The sequence below is a fragment of the Artemia franciscana genome, unplaced genomic scaffold (assembly GCF_032884065.1).
Source record: "Artemia franciscana unplaced genomic scaffold, ASM3288406v1 PGA_scaffold_683, whole genome shotgun sequence".
In the NCBI taxonomy this organism is placed as follows: Eukaryota; Metazoa; Arthropoda; class Branchiopoda; order Anostraca; family Artemiidae; genus Artemia; species Artemia franciscana.
In genome coordinates, this window is record NW_027062706.1 from 133,787 (window position 1) to 159,042 (window position 25,256).

Genomic DNA, 25,256 nt, shown 5'->3' on the forward strand with positions numbered 1-25,256 from the left:
TTGGCAAACGGTAAATTGCAAAATGGTTCAATAATCTGCCAAACGATCACTAATAGCCGCCTCAAAGGTATACATAGAGTAACTTGCGTTTCTACCTTCTCCATTAAAGAGTGTCATATCTCATGTTGTGAATTTCAACTTGACTCAGAGAGTGACAACACTGTTCTTGATCTGTAATGAAACTGTTTTTCTATGTCCACTCGGAGATTATCAGCTTAGCATGAGCGAGATAAACGGTATATCTATGCAGGTATATTTTTATTAAACATTTAGTATTTTGTGGTGATTAGACTAGGTATTTGATATAATTGGTCCTGGATGGCATGCTTTCCATAATTCTCTGTTGCAGTTTCCGTAATTTTGTTACTAAAACACTATATTTTCATCATATTTTAGCAGGCACGTACGCAGGAATTTTTTATGGGGGGCCAAAACCTTCGAAACAGCAGATGTAAAGTAGTACTTTTTTATTTAGTAATGCAAAAAGTACGTATATCGGAAAATGCAGATTAACTTTAATCTGTAGTATTGTAGAAGATGGGGGGATGAAGACTGAAGCATCAAAAGTACGTTTTATGCTCAGGTTATGTTCATAGCGATTTTGAACCAGATTAATCTATTATGTCCCACTGAAAGGGAAACTTTAGGGTTAACAGTGCAATATGGCTGCTGCTGGGGTAGTTCTTCTATTGCAAAAACGTACTTGGATTAATAATTGAGCAGTGACTTGACCGGATAATTGCATGCTGTAAAATCCCCCAAAAAAGGCTTCACAGCTGCCACTTCACATATGGGCTGCAGTGGCAGCTAGCAACCTATTAGGAACATTTCTTTCAAAATCTTTCTGGAATAACCAGGATCCAGGACCAATTCCGTATGTAATTTCAGTTTTAAAGCAGTGGATTAGAAATATTTGTCTAGTAAGATACCTTTTCTTATGTTACTAAGTTTATAATTCGTTTTGGCCAATATGGTTTCAAATTTCAATTTACCCTTTTTGCTCTTGACATTTCCAAAGTAGTGTTTACTAAGCTTCAATTTTTTTTTAACTATAATAAAGAACGAATATAGACTTTTAAAAAAGACACTTAGATAAAGCTATAGGAAGGGTTTATATAGTTCACTATAAATTGTGACTATGTAGGTTTCATCCGACATATCCGAAGCCTAAAAAAAATATTAAGGCAAATGGAAACAAAAAATTCAAGATAGTAAAACCCCAAGCCCTCCCCCACGCGTAAGTTGTTATGCGCCATTGCAGTTGTGTCCCTGTGTCCCACCTGTGAATATTGAAAGATATATATATATATATATATATATATATATATATATATATATATATATATATATATATATATATATATATATATATATATATATATATATATATATATGTTTTTAACTACGTAAAACTTCCGAATATACAACATTCTTCGATGTCCCATTGTCTTTGGTTGTCCATGGGAAAAACACTACATATTCATATCTATACCTGATTATTCTAATGATTGCCCTTGAGCTTTGTTAATGGTGATTGCTAATAGAATATTCCCTGTGTCCCCGTCGTCATTTATATATCCCCCTGTACCCCCGGAACCCCCCTTGTAGTTGTGTCCCTGTGTCTCGGTCGTCATTTATATTCCCAGTATCCCGGTCGTCATTTGTGTCCCAGTGTCCCAGTCTGTAATTTCTCTTTGAGCGTCCCAGTCGTCATTTATATTCCCTGTGTACCGGTGTCCCGGTCGTCATTTGTGTCCCAGTGTCCCGGTCTGTAATTTATCTTAGAGTGTCCCGGTCGTCATTTATATTTCCCGGTCGTAATTTGTGTCCCAGTGTCCCAGTCTGTAATTTCTCTTTGAGTGTCCCAGTCGTCATTTACATTCCCTTTGTCCCGGTTTTTAGTTTTCTTTTTCTCCTTTATTTTTCAGTTTTTTTCCTTTTTTTTGTTTTTTTTTCTTTTTAAGTTTTTTTTTTTTTAGTTTTTTTTATTAGTTTTTAGTTGTTTTTTTCTTTCAGTTTTTTTGTAGTTTTTAGCTTTTCTTTAGTTTCTTTTTTAGTTTTTAGTTTTTTACCTTTTTTATTTTTTTAGTATTTTAGCTTTTCAGTTTTTTTTAGTATTTTCTTTTTACTTTTGTTTTATAGTTTTTACCTTTTTTAGTTTTTTCCTTCTTTTGTATTAATGCCAAAGCCAAGTTTCGAACCTGGAACCTCTCGGACCTGGAACCTGGAACATAACGCTTTACCAACTCAGCTACTTCGGCTTTAATATATTCGTTTTTGAATTGGTATATGATGAAATAATTCAGACGTTATACAATGACGTCACTCGACAGACAGACAGACAGAAGGACAACTTGTCTATTCTATATATATATAAATAAGTTGTCTGTGTGTTATGTTTGCTACAATTTGTCTGTTACGCCAGATTATATCTTCTATATATATATATATATAAATAAGTTGTATGTATTTTTGTGTTGAGGGTTTAAATATAAAAACTGGGAATTGCATAAATATTTCGAAAAATTTTGACAATAGATTAATGTAATTTGAAAACCTTAAAAAAGATACTTAAAATTTGAGGTTTATTATAAATTGTTGAACTTTAGCAAGCTTGGCACGTGGAGATTTCTCCAACTGTCAATGTTATGGAATGTTACCAAAAAGCAAAACCAGGCTTGCGATTCAAAGAGAAAGGGCCAGATTAGGAATGTGCAATTTACGTAAGCGAAGGCGTGTCGAGGAACTACCAGAGCAACGCGAAACCAGACTTGCTGCTGAAAGAAAAAGTGAAAAAAGAAGTCGTGTCGAGGAATGACAAGACCAACGTGAAAACAGACTTGCGGCTTCAAGAGATAATGCTAGATTATGAATGTGCAATTTACGCCAACGAAGGCGTTTCTAGGAACTACCAGAGCAACGTGAAACCAGACTTGCTGCTAATAGAGATAGTGAAAAAAGAAGGCGTGCCGAGGAATCACAAGAACAGCAAGAAAACAGGCTTGCAGCTGATAAGGAAAGTAAGAAAAAAAAGCGTGCCGAGGAATCACACGAGCAACCTGAAAATTATCGCCTGGCATTCAGGTACAGCCCAGTCGACGATTATAGTAGATATGTTCAAATCGGGACTATGTCTTAAATTTGTTCGTATTGCAAGGCCTTGAAATTCAATGGTGAAACAATGGGAATGTGTTGCGCCTCAGGAAAAGTTAAACTTCCTCTATTGGCTGCACCACCAAAGCCATTGAAGACTTTGCTTACTGGAACTACGTCAGAATCTAAGCGTTTTTTTTTATCACAGATCAGAAAATATAACTCATGTTTCCAAATGACGTCGTTTGGTGCCCAAATCGAAAATACAGATCAATTTATGCCTACTTTCAAAGTAAAAGGTCAAATTTATCATAGAGCAGGGTCCCTTCTACCATTTATAGGCGAGAATCAAAATTTTTTACAATTGTACTTCACCAGCGATAGAAATTCTGAATTGAATACACGTTGCGAAATTTCTCCCAACGTTGAAAGTACAATCGTTTCCCAATTGCAACATCTTTTCCACGAAAATAATTATTTAGTGCATCTGTTCAAAACAGCTATCGATTTGATGCCTACTGATACGCATAAAATTGTTATTTCCGCTGACAAAATGCCTCCTGGCCAACATATGCGTAGATACAATTCTCCAACTATCAACGAAATGGCAGTCGTTATGGTCGGTGATCAGTTTTTACCTCGAGATATTATTCTTCATAAGCGAAACGCTCAGTTGGTAAGAATCGCTGAAACTCATCGATGCTACGATGCCCTACAATATCCTATTATTTTTTTAGATGGAGCCGACGGCTATCACTTTAATATTAAATTGATGAATCGAGCCACTAACAAAGAAATGAATAAGAAATGCAGTGCAATGCTTTATTATTCCTATAGACTAATGATTCGGCAGGATGAAGACAATTATATTTTAAAATGCCGTCAATTGCTTCAACAATACGTCGTTGATATGTATGCAAAATTTGAATCTGAACGTTTGCTATTTATCCGGCTGAATCAGACCAAGCTTCGCTCTGAACAATACATTCATTTGCGAGATGCAGTCGTAAATGACGGTAATACCATAAACGTTGGAAGATTAACGATTTTACCTTCGTCATATGCTGGCAATCCCCTTCATATGCATGAATATGCTGAAGATGCTATTGCGTTTGTTCGTCTCCATGGTCGTCCAGATTCTTTTATTACATTTACATGTAATTAATCTTGGGACGAGATACAACAGCTTTTACTTCAAGGAAAATCGGTGGTTCATAGACATGAGTTTACGGCCCATGTCTTCTGCCAAAATTTGAAATCACTGATAAACTAAATAGTAAAACTTGAAGTGTTTTGGTTAGTGCGATACTGGATGTACTCAGTGGAATGGCAAAACGAGGTTTGCCACACGCACATATACTAATCTGGCTACATAATAAAATTAGTTCTAACAAAATTGATGATGTGATTTCCGCTGAAATACCTGATGAAAATGTCGATAAGGGATTATATTATATGCAGTGACATGGCAGTTTTTGGCTTGCAGTCCGAAATCAAAGATATCGACGAAATCGTACAATATTAGGCTGGAAGATACATAAGCAGTAATGAAGCTGTTTGGCAAATTCTTTCATTTCAGATACATGAGCGTAGTCAAGCTATTGTTCACTTAACGGTACATTTACAAAATGGTCAACGTGTTTATTTTTCGGAATAAAACTTGCAACAAAGAGCCCTGAATCCCCCGGATACAAAGTTAACTGCTTTCTTTTCGCTATTCAAAAATGATTCTTTTGCAAAAAAAAACTGCTGTATACTGAAGTGCCTTCGTATTACACGTGGAATACTAAAAATAAAGTATTTGAACTTCGAAAACACGATAAGTCAGTCGACGGCCAACCTACCATCTTCAAAGATACCACGATAGGAAGACTCTACACCGTTCACCCCAATCTACATGAATGCTTCTTTCTACACCTACTTTTGGTGAATGTACCCGGTCCGACGTCCTTTGAGTGTTTGAGAACTGTAAACGGTACTATACATGACACTTACCGTAGTTCATGCCAACTCTGAATTTCTTGGAGAATGAATAACACTGGGATAACTGCATCAATGACGCGTGCAAAACGTCAACTCCAAGTCAAATTCGTGCATTGTTTGGCATCATACTAACAACTTGCTCTCCATCAGCTCCAACAGAGCTATGGGAAAAAAATAAATCAAAAATGTCCGAAGATCCACTCCGTCGAAAACGGTTAGAGACGTCAGATATGACTTTTGATTTTGCATCAGAAATCTATAACTACACTTTAGTTATTATAGAAGATTTGTGCGTATGTATGGCAAACAAACCTCTTCAGGATTTGGGAATGCCTTCACCTAATCGTACCGTTGCTGTTTCGACATGTGTAGAATTGGATCGTGAACAAAGTTGCAGTAGGAGTGATCTATTGTCGCATGTACAAAATAACAAAATAACATTTCCAAGTTAACGTCGGAACAAAAAGACATTTATAATACGATAATGCATTGTGTCAATAACAACGTTGAAGAAATTTTCTTTTTGATTGCGCCAGGAAGTACTGGTAAAATATTTGTGATAAAACTGATTCTGGCATCAATTCGATAAAAAAATGATATAGCGTTGGCAATTGCGTCGTCCGGAATAGCCGCAACGTTGCTGCCTGGTGGAAGAACTGCTCATTCCGCTTTGAAATTGCCTCTGAATTTGCATTCTACAGAAACTCCCACGTGCAATATTTCCAAATCATCTGGGATGGGTAAAGTATTGCAGCAATGCGAAATTACAGACTGGGACACTGGAACATAAATAACGACCGGGAAACAAATGACGACCAGGACACTCGGGCACAGGGAATATAAATGACGACTGGGACGCTCAAAGAAAAATTACAGACTGGGAAGTCATTTATATACTAGCTGTTGGGTTGGAGCAAAGCGCCAACTGCTTCGTGTCATCCCAACAGCTAGTATATATATATATATATATATATATATATAGTATATATATATATATATATATATATATATATATATATATATATATATATATATATATATATATATATATATATATATATACATACATATATATATATATATATATATATATGTATATATATATATATATATATATATATATATATATATATATATATATATATATATATATATATATATATATATATATATATATATATATATATATATATATATATATATATATATATATATATATATATATATATATATATATATATATATATATATATATATATATATATATATATATATATATATATATATAAGCTAGCTATTGGGGCTTCGCGCCCCCCTCCAAGCCCCCCCGTGCGCGCAAGTTGTTACCTGCCATATTAGTTTCGCGCCATTGTAGTTTTTGCAAATGCTAATCGAATTGGGAATTGCAATCTTATAAATTAAAAAGGCAGATCCGTTGGAATCATGGGAATGCGAGGAATAAGAACAGCCTCACCCTTAAAAGGGCCTGTCAAGATTGAGGCCTATATTACGTTTTCCATTGCTTTTTTTTTACGGCAAGTCGCGTGCCATTGCAAACCTTTGGTGGGTTGATATTTCTTAACAGTGTTATTGGTACGCCTATTTTTAGTTGTAGCACGTATGGTGGAAACCATGAAAGATCCACAGAATTTAAAAATTCAGATGGATAATTAACCGCCTCATTTGGTTCCTAAACTGTGTCGACTGACTTGTAAAGGACTGCCTGGTCTCGAATCTTGGTCAAAACAATATTGTTGATTTCGTGGACGTCTATATTTTTGGGTGCAAGAATCGCTCTTTCACTTAGCCATTTATTATTTTTAAAATTGTTTAGAATATTCGGAAACACTTTTTCAATCAATTAATTTTTGGACGTCATTAAATTACAAAATTCAGCAGGTAGTTATATACGTCCTGAAATTGAGTATACTGGGAGCTTTCCGTTTCCAATTGTCAGCAATTGATCTGAAAATGTTTGACCAGAGTCATCGTTTTGCAATCGGACACGCATATTTGTAGTTAATTTTAATGTTTTTACGTGTGCCCATAAATTAGAATTTTTCAGGCAAGCATTCATTTGGTCTGCAGGGGTTTATCTAGGTATTATAGGTAATGTTTGCCTGAAATCTCCCGAAAGCAATATTAATGTGCTGCCAAAGGGTTTCGAATTCCCTCGCAAATCTTTCAAACATTGATCCGGAGCCTCGAGCGATTTTTTGTGTGCCATTGTGCACTCGTCCCAAATAATAAGTTTGCATTGCTGCAATACTTTACCCATACCAGATGATTTGGAAATATTGCGCGTGGGAGTTTCTGTAGAATGCAAATTCAGAGGCAATTTCAAAGCGGAATGAGCAGTTCTTCCACCAGGCAGCAACGTTGCGGCTATTCCGGACGACGCAATTGCCAACGCTATATCATTTTTTTATCGAATTGGTGCCAGAATCAGTTTTATCACAAATGTTTTACCAGTACTTCCTGGCGCATCCAAAAAGAAAATTTCTTCAACGTTGTTATCGACACAATGCATTATCGTATTATAAATGTCTTTTTGTTCCGACGTTAACTTGGAAATGTTATTTTGTACATACGACAATAGATCACTCGTACTGCAACTTTGTTCACGATCCAATTCTACACATGTCGAAACAGCAACGGTACGATTAGGTGAAGGCATTCCCAAATCCTGAAGAGGTTTGTTTGCCATACATACGCACAAATCTTCTATAATAACTAAAGTGTAGTTATAGATTTCTGATGCAAAATCAAAAGTCATATCTGACGTCTCTAACCGTTTTCGACGGAGTGTATCTTCGGACATTTTTGATTTATTTTTTTCCCATAGCTCTGTAGGAGCTGATGGAGAGCAAGTTGTTAGTATGATGCCAAACAATGCACGAATTTGACTTGGAGTTGACGTTTCGCACGCGTCATTGATGCAATTATCCCAGTGTTATTCATTCTCCAAGAAATTCAGAGTTGGCATGCACTACGGTAAGTGTCATGTATAGTACCGTTTACAGTTCTCAAATACTCAAAGGACGTCGGACCGGGTACATTCACCAAAAGTAGGCGTAGAAAGAAGCATTCATGTTGATTGGGGTGAACGGTGTAGAGTCTTCCTATCGTGGTATCTTTGAAGATGGTAGGTTGGCCGTCGACTGACTTATCCTGTTTTCGACGTTCAAATACTTTATTTTTAGTATTCCACGTGTAATACGAAGGTACTTCAGTATACAGCAGTTTTTTTGCAAAAGAATCATTTTTGAATAGCGAAAAGAAAGCAGTTAACTTTGTATCCGGGGGATTCAGGGCTCTTTGTTGCAAGTTTTATTCCGAAAAATAAACACGTTGACAATTTTGTAAATGTACCGTTAAGTGAACAATAGCTTGACTACGTTCATGTATCTGAAATGAAAGAATTTGCCAAACAGCTTCATTACTGCTTATGTATCTTCCAGCCTAATATTGTACGATTTCGTCGATATCTTTGATTTCGGACTGCAAGCCAAAAACTGCCATGTCACTGCATATCATATAATCCCTTATCGACATTTTCATCAGGTATTTTAGCGGAAATCACATCATCAATTTTGTTAGAACTAATTTTATTATGTAGCCAGATTAGTATATGTGCGTGTGGCAAACCTCGTTTTGCCATTCCACTGAGTACATCCAGTATCGCACTGACCAAAACACTTCAAGTTTTACTATTTAGTTTATCAGTGATTTCAAATTTTGGCAGAAGACATGGGCCGTAAACTCATGTCTATGAACCGCCGATTTTCCTTGAAGTAAAAGCTGTTGTATCTCGTCCCAAGATTAATTACATGTAAATGTAATAAATGAATCTGGACGACCATGGAGACGAACAAACGCAATACCATCTTCAGCATATTCATGCATATGAAGGGGATTGCCAGCATATGACGAAGGTAAAATCGTTAATCTTCCAACGTTTATGGTATTATCGTCATTTACGACTGCATCTCGCAAATGAATGTATTGTTCAGAGCAAAGCTTGGTCTGATTCAGCCGGATAAATAGCAAACGTTCAGATTCAATTTTTGCATACATATCAACGACGTATTGGTGAAGCAATTGACGGCATTTTAAAATATAATTGTCTTCATCCTGCCGAATCATTAGTCTATAGGAATAATAAAGCATTGCACTGCATTTCTTATTCATTTCTTTGTTAGTGGCTCGACTCATCAATTTAATATTAAAGTGATAGCCGTCGGCTCCATCTCAAAAAATAATAGGATATTGTAGGACATCGTAGCATCGATGAGTTTCAGCGATTCTTACCAACTGAGCGTTTCGCTTATGAAGAATAATATCTCGAGGTAAAAACTGATCACCGACCATAACGACTGCCATTTCGTTGATAGTTGGAGAATTGTATCTACGCATATGTTGGCCAGGAGGCATTTTGTCAGCGGAAATAACAATTTTATGCGTATCAGTAGGCATCAAATCGATAGCTGTTTTGAACAGATGCACTAAATAATTATTTTCGTGGAAAAGATGTTGCAATTGGGAAACGATTGTCCTTTCAACGTTGGGAGAAATTTTGCAACGTGTATTCAATTCAGAATTTCTATCGCTGGTGAAGTACAATTGTAAAAAATTATGATTCTCGCCTGAAAATGGTAGAAGGGACCCTGCTCTATGATAAATTTGCCCTTTTACTTTGAAAGTAGGCATAAATTGATCTGTATTTTTGATTTGGGCACCAAACGACGTCATTTGGAAACATGAGTTATATTTTCTGATCTGTGATAAAAAAAAACGCTTAGATTCTGACGTAGTTCCAGTAAGCAAAGTCTTCAATGGCTTTGGTGGTGCAGCCAATAGGGGAAGTTTAACTTTTCCTGAGGCGCAACACATTCCCATTGTTTCACCATTGAATTTCAAGGCCTTGCAATACGAACAAATTTAAGACATAGTCCCGATTTGAACATATCTACTATAATCATCGTCTGGGCTGTACCTGAATGCCAGGCGATAATCAGGTTGCTCGTGTGATTCCTCGGCACGCTTTCTTTTCTTACTTTCTTTATCAGCTGCAAGCCTGTTTTCTTGCTGTTCTTGTGATTCCTCGGCACGCCTTCTTTTTTCACTTTCTCTTTTAGCAGCAAGTCTGGTTTTGCGTTGCTCTGGTAGTTCCTCGAAACGCCTTCGTTGACGTAAATTGCACATTCATAATCTAGCATTATCTCTTGAAGCCGCAAGTCTGTTTTCACGTTGCTCTTGTGATTCCTCGACACGCCTTCTTTTTTTACTTTTTCTTTCAGCAGCAAGTCTGGTTTCGCGTTGCTCTGGTAGTTCCTCGACACGCCTTCGCTGACGTAAATTGCACATTCCTAATCTGGCCCTTTCTCTTTGAATCGCAAGCCTGGTTTTGCTTTTTGGTAACATTCCATAACATTGACAGTTGGAGAAATCTCCACGTGCCAAGCTTGCTAATGTTCAACAATTTATAATAAACCTCAAATTTTAAGTATCTTTTTTAAGGTTTTCAAATTACATTAATCTATTGTCAAAATTTTCCGAAATATTTAAGCAATTCCCAGTTTTTATATTTAAACCCTCAACACAAAAATACATACAACTATTATATATATATATATATATATATAGAAGATATAATCTGGCGTAACAGACAAAATGTAAGAGACATAACACACAGACAACTTATTTTATATCTATATATATAAAAATAAGTTGTCTGTCTGTCTGTGGATCAGGTGACGTCATGTTTCTGTGTTGACTGACGTCATGAAATTAGTTGTCGTCATTTTTGCTTTGACGGTGACGTCATTAACGGTATTTAAGACATTTGTTCACGGAAAAATGTTTAATTGTAAAATGACTGAAGAACCTACAATGGCAACAGCCGAGGAAGCTGCTCAAAGAGTTTATGCCAAAAAACTTGCTGCTGATAGAGAAAGTAAGAAAAGAAAGCGTTCCGAGGAATCACAAGAACAGCAAGAAAACAGGTTTGCGGCTAAAGAACGCAAAACCGCGCAGTTAGATGAAAATCCACCTGGACAGCGAGAGTCAAAACATATCAAAACTGAAAATGATAGCAATGATGATTGGGTTTGGGATTTTGACTTGGATAAGGTCATCAATGCCTACCAGATTTAAGTTAAAAAAACAAAGGTTCGTCGATATGTACTTCATAGTGACGCTGAAAAATAAAGAAGAAAAAGAAAACTGAAAAAAGAAAAAAGGTAAAAAACTAAAAAAAAACTAAAAAGAAAAAACACTCAAAGAGAAATTACAGACCGGGACACAAATGACGACCGAGACAGAGGGAATATAAGTGACGACCGGGAACCTCAAAGAGAAATTACAGACTGAGACACCCGGACACAAATCACGACCGGGACACAGGGAATATAAATGACGACCGAGACACAGGGACACAACTACAACGGGGACGCCGGGGGCACAGGCGGGATATATAAATGACGACCGGGACACAGGGATTGTTCGAATAGAAATTACAGTACAAACTGGGACACCGGGACACAAATGACGACCGGGACACAGGGAATATAAATGACGACCGGGACACAGGGACACATCATTAGAATAATGAGGTATAGATCTGAATACGGATTGTTTTTCCCATGGACAATTATATGTTGCATGTTCAAGAGTCAGTAAACCTGACAATCTATTTATATGCACAGACAATGGGACAGCGAAGAATGTTGTATATTCGCATGTTTTACGTAGTTAAAAACATATATTTATATCTATCTCTATTCACAGGTGGGACACAGGGACACAACTACAATGGCGCGTAACTAATATGGCGCGTAACGACTTACGCGCGCGGGGGGGCTTGGGGGGAGTAGATATAATAGTAGATATAATATCTACTATTGATTCTAGCTGGTCTAGAATCAATAGTAAGTTTTTAAAATCAATTAGATGAAAAGATGAAAAGGATACAGCGAATGACGTCTTGCATATGACTCATAGAAATAGTAGATAGACTAGCTAGAATCAAACTTTCTTGTATTCTAATTGATTTTAAAAACTTACTATTGATTCTAGACCAGCTAGAATCAATAGTAGATAGACTAGCTAGAATCAATAATTAAATCTATTTGAATGACGAATCAAACTTTCACTGCTGAATCTATTAAATCTATTTGAATCTAGAATCAAACTTTCACTGCTGAATCTATTAAATCTATTTGAATATCGGCAACCTAGAGGCCTAGAGGAAAATGTCCAGCTAGTATATATATAGAATAGATAAGTTGTCCTTCTGTCTGTCTGTCTGTCAAGTGACGTCATTATATAACGTCTGAATTATTTCATCATATACCAATTCAAAAACGAATATATTAAAGCCGAAGTAGCTGAGTTGGTAAAGCGTTATGTTCCAGGTCCGAGAGGTTATAGGTTCGAAACTTGGCTTTGGCATTAATACAAAAGAAGGAAAAAAACTAAAAAAGGTAAAAACTATAAAACAAAAGTAAAAAGAAAACACTAAAAAAAACTGAAAAGCTAAAATACTAAAAAAATAAAAAAAAGGTAAAAAACTAAAAACTAAAAAAGAAACTAAAGAAAAGCTAAAAACTACAAAAAAACTGAAAGAAAAAAACAACTAAAAACTAATAAAAAAAACTAAAAAAAACTATAAACTTAAAAAGAAAAAAAACTAAAAAAAAAGGAAAAAAACTGAAAAATAAAGGAGAAAAAGAAAACTAAAAACCGGGACAAAGGGAATGTAAATGACGACTGGGACACTCAAAGAGAAATTACAGACTGGGACACTGGGACACAAATTACGACCGGGAGATATAAATGACGACCGGGACACTCTAAGATAAATTACAGACCGGGACACCGGGACACAAATGACGACCGGGACACCGGTACACAGGGAATATAAATGACGACTGGGACGCTCAAAGAGAAATTACAGACTGGGACACTGGGACACAAATGACGACCGGGATACTGGGGATAGAGAGTATGGTAGCGGGATTGGTAGTTTCTCTGAAAAAATGTCGTCAATTCTCAATTATTCAAGACGTTCATAAAAATTATAAGGCTCATTCCATGTATAGCACAATGATTAAACCTTGATTGGGATTATTCAAAAATAGACCGATTGAATAAGGAAAAGATTGAATAGATTATAATTAAAGAGATGATGGGTGATCTCTAAAAGATAAAAAATAAGGATGAATGGGATAAGGCTGTTATTCCCAATGGGCTGGATGATGAAGAGGGTTTAAATTATTTCCTAACTCATTATTTCGATTCAACCTTAAATCAATGTCCAATCAGTATATCATCAAATCTAGCAACAATTAAATTTGACAGAGAATTATAAATTTTGGTTTAATAGTGATTTATGTTTTATTTTAGGATTTGAAAACGAGTGAATTTGATATGATCTGGAGTTTTGCTTCATAAGCAGCTACCCTCTGAACACTACCCTCTGAAGTTCGTATGCAAAGACAATATATTACAATAAATAAAATAGAATATATCAACGCCCTAAAAATGACTATAACTCATCAATTACGTGGATTAATTGATCTGAATGGAGAGAATATTAAATATGTTTTGGATTTGAAAAAAGTTTAATGAGATTATTTATCAATTTTTATAATAAATATTGATCAATAAGAAACAATTATTATATACAAGACAGTATGGTAGCGGGATTGGTAGTTTCTTTAAAAAGATCGTTAATTCTTAATCATTTAGGACGTTCATAAAAAATATAAAAGATGAAGGTCTTTCCATGTATAAGACAATGATTAAACATTGACTGGGATTATTTAAATATAGAGCTATTGAATATGGAAAAGACTAGATAGATAATAAATCAAAGATACTTAAATGATTTGAGATTTCTAAAAGATATAGTTTCAAATAATAAGAAACATTTCAATAAGTATCTTGATGAACAGAGGAAAGGCTTATTGGATGTAGTTATCAAACAGTTCGTGGTAACGAACTGTAGTAAGGAGCGACCCGGCTCAATAGTAACCAAAAATAAAAAAAATTGAATTTTGATATCAATAGCTACATCAAAAGAATCTCTTGAAGCCGCAAGCCTGTTTTTTGGCATAGACTCTTTGAGCAGCTTCCTCGGCTGTTGCTATTATAGGTTCTTCATTGTAGGTCATTTAACAATTAAACATTTTTCCGTCCACGATCTTCTTATAATTAAAAATTTGTCTTTGAACGAATTTCTTAAATACCTTTGATGACGTCATCATCAAAACAAACATGCACGTTGCGAAATGTTTCCCGACGTTGAAAGGACTATCGTTTCCGAATTGCAACTTCTTTTCCACGAAAATAATGATTTAGTGCATCTGTTCAAAACAGCTATCGATTTGATGCCACTGATACGCGTAAGATTGTTATTTCCGCTGATAAAACGCCTACTGGCGATCATGTGCGTAGATACAATGCTCCAACTATCGACGAAGTGGCAATTGTTATGGTCAGTGATCAGTTCTTGCCTCGAGATAATATTCTTTATAGGCGAAACAATCAGTTGACAAGAATTGCTTAAACTCATCGATGCTGCAATGCCCTACAATATCCTATCATTTTTTGGGATGGAGCCGATGGCTATCACTTTATGGGATCGTGAACAAAGTAACAACACAATTGATCTATTGTCGTATGTTGCAGACCGGGACACGTATCAAAACTAAAAATGATAGCGATGATGATTGGGTTTGGGATTTTGACTTGGATAAGGTCATCAATGCCTACCAGATTTTAGTTAAAAACATAGGTTTGGCTATATGTATTTCATAGTGACGAAAGACAAGCCAAGGTAAAACAAACCAAACAACTTGAAAGTGATACCGATGATAAAAAAACGACGTTGACATGACTATCGTTTCCCAGTTGCAACATCTTTTCCAATAAAATAATAATTTAGTGCTTCTGTTCAAAAAAACAATCAAATTGATGCCTACTGATACGCAGCTATCAACGAAGTGGCAATCGTTATGGTCGGTGATCAGTTCTTACGCAAAACAATCAGTTGACAAGAATTGCTTAAACTCATCGATGCTACGATGCCCTACAATATCCTATCATTTTTTGGGATGGAGCCGACGGCTGTTACTTTAATATTAAATTGATAAAACCAGCCACTAACAAAGAAATTGATAAGATATGCGGCGCAATGAAATATCATGCCTATAGATTAATGATTCTTCATTTATTACATTTATATATAACCATCTTGGGATTAGATACAGTAGCTTTTATATCCTGGACAGTCGCCGGTTCATAGACATGACATTACGGCCCTTGTCTTCCGGCAAAAGTTGCTCTCTTTCATCTCCTACAGAGTTATGGGAGAAATACAAATCGCAAATTGCCGAGAATACATTCCACCGAATACGGCTAGAAAGGTAAGATATGACCTTGGACTTTATAACAGAAATTTATAACTGCACTTTAGTTATAATTGAAGATTTGAGCTTATCTATTGCAAACAAGCTTCTCAAGCATTTGGGAATGTCTTCACCTAATCGTACTACATCTATTTCTACATGTGTACAATGGGATCGTGAACAAAGTCACAACACAATTGATATATTGTCGTATGTTACAGACCAGGACACCGGGACACAAGGAATATAAATGAAGACCGGGACACTCAAAGAGAAATTACAGACCGAGACACCGGGACACAGATGACGACCGGGACACAGGGAATATAAATGACGACAGAGACACAGGGACACAACTACAATGGGGACGCCGGAAGGGCACAAAGGAGATATATAAATGACGACGGGGACACAGGGAATATTCGATTAGCAATTACCATCAGCAAAGCTCAAAGGCAATCATTAGAAAAATGCGGTATAGATCTGAATACGGATTGTTTTCACATGGACAATTATATATTGCATGTTCAAGAGTCGGTAAACCTGACAATCTGTTTATATGCACAGACAATGGGACAGCAAAGAATATTGTATATTCGCATGTTTTACGTAATTAAAAACATATATACATCTATCTATATTCACATGTGGGACACAGGGACACAACTACAATGACGCGTAACTAATATGGCGCGTAACGACTTACTCGCGCAGGGGGGGGGGGGGCTTGCGGGGCACGAAGAACACCCCCCCCCCCAACTAGGTGTTGGTGTGGCGCGAACTTAGGCCTTATCTTGTTTGTAATCAGGCTTTCCTAGTTGCAACGGTAGTCTTATATGCTTCAAACTTTTAGTTTCTTTTTTAAAGTTTTTGGATTGTTGTAATTCCTCATTAGAATAAAGAAAAATATTTTTTCAATTACCAGTTTTTTGCTCTTTACCCAATTTAATGTCTTTTCGTAATACATTTCTTTAAATTAAGATCAGAAAAACATGTAGATAGAATTATTTAAAATGCAGAAATTCTCTTAGGGTGTTGACAAGAAATCTGATTGTTGAATTGAAACTAGAGTAATTCCTTACGGATTTAAATTAAACAATTTTATTTTTCAGTTGAAAGCTATAATTGTTTCCCAGAGCCAAACGTCTATTGGCCTTAACTCTGAAAATGCTGATCTCTGTAACGTTGTGCTATATTTCATTAGCAAAAATAAAATTTCAAAATGTTTTTTTTTTCATTTTTGTTCTCAGTTTATGATCGATAAATTTATTACATAAACTACAAAAATATTCATGGTGTCTGAGCAATAATTCTAATTTATAAATAAAAACTAGAAAAATACTGAAAAAACTTTATAATTACATTTACTTTTTGTTACTTTTTAGCTACTCGACCTTGTCAATGCGTCATTGATAATAGATGGAACATGGATATTGATAATAGATGGAACATAATAGATGGAAACATGGAACATGACATTGTGAAAATGACTAATGACAAAGAAAAGTTAATAAAAGAGTTTCTTATTGCAGAAGAGAAACTTTATAATTTGGTAAAAGAGTTGACAGAGAAAAATAGAAAAGCTGATCTAAGGAAAACTAAGTTGCAAGAGTCTGAGAGAGAATTAATAGAGTTAATAAAAGAATTAGCCGAATTAGAAGATATTTAATAAAAGAGAGAGAAAAATAGAAAAGATGAGTTAAGAGATGCTAAGTTGCAAGAGTCTGAGAGAGAATTAAAACTATGTTGCTAGTTACCACTGTAAGAGATGATCACTTCCAATGCTAAGAAATGCAATAACCCATTCCTCCTGTTTCAAAGTGTATTTTGGAAGTTTTTGTTTGAAACGTATGACTTAGGATCTTTTGTTGTGCACTTTCATGTTTTATCTTGTCTACATTAGCTTTGTTGGTGTTTCAAAGTGTATTTTGGAAGTTGTTTGTCTGAAACGTATGACTTAGGATCAGTTTTTTGGGCTCTTTCATGTTTTGTCTATTCTGTGTTAGCTTTGCTGCTGGTTCAAAGTGTATTTTGGAAGATTTTTGTTTGAAACTTTTGACTTAGGATCTTTTGTTGTGCACTTTCATATTTTATCTTGTCTACATTAGCTTTGTTGGTGTTTCAAAGTGTATTTTAGAAGTTTTTCGTTCGAAACGTATGACTTAGGATCTTTTGTTTTTCACTTTCATGTTTTATCTTGTCCGTATTACCTTTGTTGCTGTTTAAAAGTGTATTTTGGAAGTTTTTCGTTTGAAACGTATGACTTAGGATTTTTTCTTGTACTCTTTGATGTTTTATCGTGTGTGTTAGTACTCTTTGTTGGTGTTTTTAAGTGTATTTTGGAAGGTTTTTGTTTAAAACAGGTGACTTAGGATCTTTTGTTGTGCTCTTTGTCATGTTTTATCTTGTCTGTGTTAGCTTTGTTGCTGTTTCAAAGTGTATTGTGGAAGTTTTTTTTTAACTGATGACTTGGGATCTGTTATTGTGCACTTTCATGTTCTATCTTGTCTGTAATAGTTTTGTTGGTATTTCAAAGTGTTATAGGTGGTATTTCAATTGGCAATTCAAAGAGAGTAACAGGGAGAAGAGGTATGCAACTTTCTTCAAAAGTGGGAGTTGAACCCCCTGAATAAGTCAAAATTTCAATCCAATACTGTCCTTCCTCGATTTAGTGGTATTTCAGCTATCTTTAGGAAAATATGACCGTTTAGGTTGATTTAAAAAACTTTTCCTGAAAATAGGGACAATTTAAGGAACAGCTCGTTCGGGGAATATCATTTGGTAGGATAACGCTTCGCCCGCTCAATGGCATTGGATGTTGTCAACCCTTAGGAAGCCAAAATTCCAATCAGATGACTTTTGAGATCTGAAAATATGCTGAAGCAAGACATATGTGGAATCATCACTATTCCCTGTATATATATTTTACGGAGAAATCGATGTACCAAACATCGATTGAAGTACCGAAATATTGCCAGGTTTAACTAGTTACAGGGTTTTCACTCATTTCTTGAAATGATTTTCCAAAATTTTTCTAAAACATTTTAAAGACATTTTTTGCTGCTAGAAGGCCACAATACAAGTCAATCTGTTACAACTATGGTTGGGTGATATACCAAAACTATGTTTTTTTGCGATATATTTATGTTTTTTTCATTTTTGCATAAAGGAAACTATCACTTGGAACAATCCAAGATTCCACATCTTTTAACATGAAATTATAATTTAATTATTGAGATATGTTCACATTGTTTTCTCAAATCTCCCTTTATTCATATGTGGTTGTAGAACCATCAATAATAGGCTTTTCAAATGTTTAACAATATGGAGCAACAAGCTGACTCACTACCATTTATATACAGAGAACCATATTAAATAAACTTTAAAAGATTTTCAAACAGTTGAGGCGGATCTTGGATTGTCGCTGAGTGTCAACAAGAGAATAACCGGGGATGTAGCTTAAGTTCCTTTTCTAAAATTAAATATAATTAACAAATTTGTTCGTATTGCAAGGCCTTGAAATTCAATGGTGAAACAATGGGAATGTGTTGCGCCTCAGGAAAAGTTAAACTTCCTCTATTGGCTGTACCACCAAAGCCATTGAAGACTTTGCTTACTGGAACTACGTCAGAATCTAAGCGTTTTTTTTATCACAGATCAGAAAATATAACTCATGTTTCCAAATGACGTCGTTTGGTGCCCAAATCGAAAATACAGATCAATTTATGCCTACTTTCAAAGTAAAAGGGCAAATTTATCTTAGAGCAGGGTCCCTTCTACCATTCTCAGGCGAGAATCATAATTTTTTACAATTGTACTTCACCAGCGATAGAAATTCTGAATTGAATACACGTTGCGAAATTTCTCCCAACGTTGAAAGGACAATCGTTTCCCAATTGCAACATCTTTTCCACGAAAATAATTATTTAGTGCATCTGTTCAAAACAGCTATCGATTTGATGCCTACTGATACGCATAAAATTGTTATTTCCGCTGACAAAATGCCTCCTGGCCAACATATGCGTAGATACAATTCTCCAACTATCAACGAAATGGCAGTCGTTATGGTCGGTGATCAGTTTTTACCTCGAGATAATATTCTTCATAAGCGAAACGCTCAGTTGGTAAGAATCGCTGAAACTCATCGATGCTACGATGCCCTACAATATCCTATTATTTTTTGAGATGGAGCCGACGGCTATCACTTTAATATTAAATTGATGAATCGAGCCACTAACAAAGAAATGAATAAGAAATGCAGTGCAATGCTTTATTATTCCTATAGACTAATGATTCGGCAGGATGAAGACAATTATATTTTAAAATGCCGTCAATTGCTTCAACAATACGTCGTTGATATGTATGCAAAAATTGAATCTGAACGTTTGCTATTTATCCGGCTGAATCAGACCAAGCTTCGCTCTAAACAATACATTCATTTCTGGGTTGCCAAAGAGACACTTTTAGTGCTTTTTTGACACTTTTTCACTCTGGGTGACACCGTGCCACTATTGGGTGAAAAAAGGCCACTTTTTTAAAAAAAGGACACTTTTTGGCATTTTTTCAAAATTAGTACCATATGTATTTATTTTCAGTTTTTTCTTAACTGTAACTGCTTTTAATTTGTGCTTTTCAGGTTCGTTTCCGTCTTAGGGATTTTTTTTTATCGTATCCACACTGCTTTTCTTTTCAAAAGCGCAAAAATTCAAACGTGGTGAAACATGTGACTTGTTCAAGAGAGTTTAGAAAAAGTTTTTTTTATAAAAAAATGAAGCAAGCATATTGCTGCTGGTAAGTAAAAGCTTAGGGTGTTTTATGACTTGTAGTCTACAGGAGTATGTAGAAGTTCGGCCTGGATAGTAGTTAGTAGCAAACTATCTGATCCTGATCTGATTTGCTGCTGCTTAATCATTTCTTGGACGAGGGTGAACCTCAGTTGACTTCCTGAATTAAGACATTAATCTTTTGGTAAATATACAGTTTAGTTTCACATGCATTTGAGACGGTGGACCTGTTCCATATGGGCACAGTCTAACCCACAAGAAAATTCTCTGGTAACTGTAAACATGTAATACTGTCATTGACTGAACATCACATCTAGTGTGCCAAGTGCTAACTAAGAAAATGTGCTTTTTGCCCAAAGTGATGAAAGGATGCAAGAATAACAGTGAAAAATGTTTTGCTTTACATTCTGTAACCTGGCGGACTGTTTAAAGCAGAAACAGAAGACTGTTATCGAAACCAACCAAGCTTCCAAGCCATTTCATAGGCAAATTGGCAAAATTGTACCTACCCAATCACATGCAGTGTGGTCACCCCTGGTTACCTTTTTTGTGAAACAGTCAAAGGAACCCTCTGCAGACAAGGCTTCAAAAGATAAGGCATCCAAGATTCAAGCCTACATGAAAGAGCCTACAACTAAGGCATATCTGTACTTTCTGGCTTCTGTGCTTGGTAAGGTAAATACATTGAACGTACAGTTCCAGTCTGGGGACACAATGATCCACACTTTGATAACAAGCTTCAGATCGACATTGAAAGTGATCATGAGATGCTTCATGAAACTAGGAATCCTGAACAGAAGTGATGCTTTTGAGTTGCCTCTTGATCCCCGAAGCTACAAAGATGTGAAAGATGTGTTGTGTGGTCCCAACACAGAAGCTTAAGTGAATGAAGAAGGAGCATCAAGGAAAGCTGTTGAACAGTTTAGGCTGACTTGCTTGGGATTCTACGTCGAACTGGGGAAGCAGATGAGAAAGTGGGTTAATCATAAAGATAAGACATTACAAGCTCTCGAGTATTTCGACCCGAAAGTTGCCATGAATGGAACTGTTGAAATAATTAGTCCATTAGAACCATCAGATTTAGCAAACTCCTGGGGAAAAGTCAGAGCGAGATAGAGTCTGCTAGAGACACTCTAGAAAACCAGTGCCTGAGCCTGCCAGATTCCAAAGAAGAAATGAGCCTGAAGTCTGGTGGCGAAGAGCTATTTTCCTCATCATCTTAGTTATGGAAGCTCTTGTTAGATGGGAAGAATCCTGACGGCACTCCCAAATTCTTTGAACTATAAACCTTTATGTTGAACTTATGCGCGTTACCTCACTCAAGTGCTGGTGCCGAAAGATAATTTTCTCAACTAACAAACATTAAAACTAACTTGCGAAATCGGTTGGAAATAAAAACTGTGGATTTCCTCATGCATGTAAAGCAGATGGTTACTCGTAGCGTTGCGTCGGTGGATCGGTGTCAGATTTCGCCAATATTACTTAACAACTTTTCGAGGTGGTACTGCAAGGCTGACGACAAGGATGAGAAAATATAGAATGAATCTGAACCTGACCTATTTGCTGACCAATCAGAAAACCAAATAACGGAAATCAGATTGATGTAGCCGAAGTTTTTTTCTCCAAAATGGTTAACCACTAGAAATTGATTTTTTTTTTCAAAAATGAAAGCTGAAGATTTGAACAGATTTCTTGTACAGGAATTTTGCATTAAAGTTTAATTCTGCATTAAAGCATAAGCACGTCAGAACAAATACAATGATAAAATAAATGTTAAGGGATAAACATAGTTACAAAGTTATATCAATTATTAAAATGTGAAACAAAATAGGGAACGAAAGAGTTTTTGTACCTCATGGTCAACAATTGGGGACACAAGTCAAGTTGGGTATTTGGAGCTCTACAAGCACTAAGTCTTGCATTAGGGAGAATTAGGGGGTATTCTTTGAAGGGGGGAAGAAAACGTCTATGATAGTCAGAACTAAGGCACTTGTGCCCAAAGTTCATGGTAAGGAAGTGACGTTGTGATTCCAATGTAGTGAGTTCAAGTCTAGCCAAACCTTCATCGTAAGTAGTATAGGACGTCCCCAGTATAGATTTTATAGCTCTTTTTTGAATGCTTTCAATTTTGGAACATTGGGATTAACCCGGGGTGTCAGACAGGGCAAGCGCATTCAAGACAAGGTCTTATATAAGAAAAATACATTATTTTAAGGTTCTTGATTGATTTGGGAACCGTTTGAGAAGGGAGCAAATATTTAAGGAGGAAACCGCCTATTTTAAATAAGTGAAAAGAGTGAGATTTCCATTTAAGGTCATTGTCCAAATGCAATCCAAGCAGCTTAACCATGTTTAAATTTGGAATGCAAAGGTAATTATTGATTGGGGGTACATTTTTTAAAAAGGAGAATAGGATTAAATTGCTTTTTAGTGTGCTTAGATTGAGTTTAACATCGTCAAGGTCGTTCTTTAAGTTGTTAATGAGTGATTCAAGTTTAACGCCCAAAGTGTTAGCGGTTTGACAAAGGTTAATTAATGTCAATTAATCTGCAAATTTAAAAGTGTTGTCAAAGTTTGGTAAAGCATTGTTAAAAACAATTAAAAATACTAAAGGACCCAATTTAGTCCCTTGGGGTGCTCTACAGGAAATCTAGGTAAAACCTGATGAATCTCCGTTAGGCAGGACTACACACTGCTCACGATCAGACAAAAAACTAGCCACCATAAGTAAAACAAAATCTCTGACACCTAAAGCCCTTGCATTATCAGTAACTGTCTGATGATCCAAGTTGTCAAAGGCTTTGCTAATATCAGCAAAAACAGCCTCAACGTAGGAACTACTTAACTCAAGATGTTTGGAAACAGTGTCAAGTATATAACATAAACAATGGGTGGTGCTATAATTCGGCCCTTAAGCTAAACTGATTTGGATTAATTTTATCTTGAATATCGTCAAAGAGGAAATTGTAAATAAAACTTTCCAAAATTTTAGAGAAAATAGAGGTTTTGGATATTGGTCTTAAGTCGGAGGGAACTTTTGGGGTCTTGTTTTTCGGTGTAGGTGACATAATAACTCGCTTAAAACAGACTGGAAAAACACCATCTACAAAACATGGGTTAAAAATTGCAGTTAGAGGTACACTTAAATAATGGGCACATTTCACACTCAATTTGGTAGGGATATCACCTGGGTATACTGACTTATTTGTATCAAGATTTTCGATTTTAACCTGGGTCTGATGTATTCCAATCACAGGAATGTCACTCACTGCACTGTTGGCCGGCATATTTTGGAGTGGCGGGTGAGTTTTACAAGTTGAAGTAAAATAATTGTTTATGATGTCTGCACTCACTGGGTTGCCATTACTATCCAGTAAGAGAAACTTAGAAGAGACCTTTCCCATGAGATCTTGGATACATTTAAGGAAATTCTTAGGGTTAGAATACAGTAACTTATTGAGCATGTGAGCACTGGGCTCTTTTCTTGCTTTACAAATTTCACTAATAACAATGTTTCGAAGTTTTCGAGATTCTTGGAAAAATCCTTCCTTAAAGAGTCTATCGCATTCATTTATTAGGCACAAAATTTTTTTATCTATCCATGGTTTACAAGAGGATTTGCGATTGACTTTTTTCACTGGAAACGTGTCACAGTATAACTGGAAAAGTTCTGCTGAAAACTTAGAAGTCATTTCATCACCATTAGTAAGACATAGGATATTGGCCCAGGATTTGGAGCTAAGTTTTACTTTGAAATGGGAAATCTTCTCGTGAGTAATGGGCCTGTTTGAATAACTGATCAATGGTTTAGGGGGAAAGGATGATAAAGGGGTCCAAAAGATTCATAGATGGTCACTTGTCCCTAATGGAAGGGCAATTTTTGGGGCAAAATAGTAATCTTCAATTTTGGTAAAAATCAAGTCTAGGGTTTTATCACTGCGTGTAGGCGACCTGACAACCTGATCAAGACTAAGAGCAGCGCTAAGCCACTTTTGGTCTAGCTCATTAAAATCACCACATAATGTAATTGCAGCAAAGGGATACTTGCGGCAAATTCTGTCAGTATAAAATTGCAGATATGCCGTCAGCTTCTTCTTAAATCCACAACGAGGAGGGTAAAAAATAATACAAAAAATCATGCAAGATCCGTCTTTTGGGAGGTTTTTGGGTCTGGTCCAGAGCCATAAAACCAAGAGCCATAAAAGTTTTTGAGTTGTTCTCTATTTCAGGAGATGAAAGAATCCGATTTGGGAGGGTACATTTACAAAAAAATCCACTCCTCCACCATGAGATAAAAGAATACCACCATTGCCCAATCTGGCTTAAAATGATTAAGCCCCAGTCTGTGGGAAATGGTAGACAAAATTTTGTAGAAGATCTGATATGCTACTGAAGGAAAAGAGGGAGCGAGGGCAATTAAGCCTTGTCGGCAGCGACAGACATCGTATCTGTAGTCTGCTGGCACAAATATTTTAAGCCCTGTCTTCGTTATGGCGTTTTTCGGCCGAGACGGCTGGGGGGGCTCATAGTGAAGACAGGTTTTATCGCCGTTTTTGTTTTATCGCCGTACAGAGTAGACATTTTGGCTGAAAACACATAAACTAAACAGCACGATTTGTCATTCATCTTAGTTGTACTCCAACATTTCTTTACGTTCCTGTAAAACCGCAAACGCAACACAAATGACTCAAAATTTTCCGCAGCTCCTGAAATAAGATTGCACTTTCTAATTTTTTTTCCAAAGACAATGGAAACGAAAACTGTCGGGTTTTACTGAGTTTTCGGAAGAAGAATAACTATTACAACCGAAGGTTCGAGAGAACCAGAGAAATTGTACTAAATTCTTATTCTTCTTGGCGTATAAGGCGATTTGAGGTTTTAAATGGGACTTTACTTATTTAAAGAACCGCTTTGCTTTTACTTGAAAAAAAAGAACGCAAATCTGGCTCTGGAGTTGCGAGAAAACCATTTAAAGCCTTTTTTT

General features: G+C 36.0%; 1 long non-coding RNA gene across 1 annotated transcript in view; it reads right to left on the reverse strand.

Annotated features, from left to right (window-relative positions):
• Positions 1–1,814: 1,814 nt before the first annotated feature.
• Positions 1,815–25,256, reverse strand: part of LOC136042139 (uncharacterized) — a 41,625-nt gene continuing 18,183 nt past the window's right edge. Inside the window, exon 2 of the long non-coding RNA XR_010621184.1 lies at positions 1,815–2,072. This is a non-coding gene — a long non-coding RNA (uncharacterized LOC136042139). The remainder of the gene's footprint in view (positions 2,073–25,256) is intronic.